This window comes from Centrocercus urophasianus, unplaced genomic scaffold (assembly GCF_019232065.1).
Source record: "Centrocercus urophasianus isolate 14NV4802_14NV808 unplaced genomic scaffold, USGS_Curo_1.0 seq_11, whole genome shotgun sequence".
In the NCBI taxonomy this organism is placed as follows: domain Eukaryota; kingdom Metazoa; phylum Chordata; class Aves; order Galliformes; family Phasianidae; genus Centrocercus; species Centrocercus urophasianus.
This window is the reverse complement of record NW_024884253.1, coordinates 10,742,035-10,742,833: the sequence shown is the minus strand read 5'-3', so window position 1 is coordinate 10,742,833 and position 799 is coordinate 10,742,035.

The window sequence follows — 799 nt, the reverse complement described above, 5'->3', positions numbered from 1 at the left end:
GCGACGCGCGCCTCGGCGGCAGGGCTGTAAGCGCCGCGCAGCTCCGCGTTATTTATGGGCGGCGCGCGGAGTGTTGCCGGAAGCGCGATGCTGGCCCGGCCCCGCCGCCGCCGCACGTGGCGGTGTTTATCGGCACCGCCCCCGGAGCGCGGGGACGGCCCTCGGGGGGCGGGGCGGCAGCCGGGGCCCTGCAGGGTAAACAGCGAAGGTGGGGGGTGTGCGTGTGCGGTTGGGAGCTTTGCGGCTTACGCGCTGTGCGAAACAACGGATCTGTAAAATAGAGAATGGAAATGTGTTTAAAAGCAATGCTATGCGCGTGTGTTCCATAGCCAGCTCATCTCCTTGCTTTGTTACCAAAGAATATAAATGTTTACACGTGTATGCATGCTTATGTATCTCAACTACAAACGTTTTCACTGTTCATACATCAGCAAGGTATATTCTTACAGAAACTCAGGATAAACACAAAAATGTATAAGCAGGCAGATTGTATACATAGAATATTATGTATAGTTCTACACAGATGGAGTTATACCAAGAGATGTAGAAAATGTTTTGAAATGTTTCTGATATATTTTGCATTTACAATGTCTTATGTATGTGTGTTTATGTGTATATGCTCTGTACGTGCTTTATGTTCCATATATAAAGCGGTGTCTATAATGCTATATAGGTGAATACACATAAAACACAAATATTGTGTATGAAAGTACATACAGATCTATAGATGTTGCTCACTGGGTGCACGCTTGAGTGCTTGATAACCAGTGTATTCTGTACTGGGCTTTAAAAGATGCAG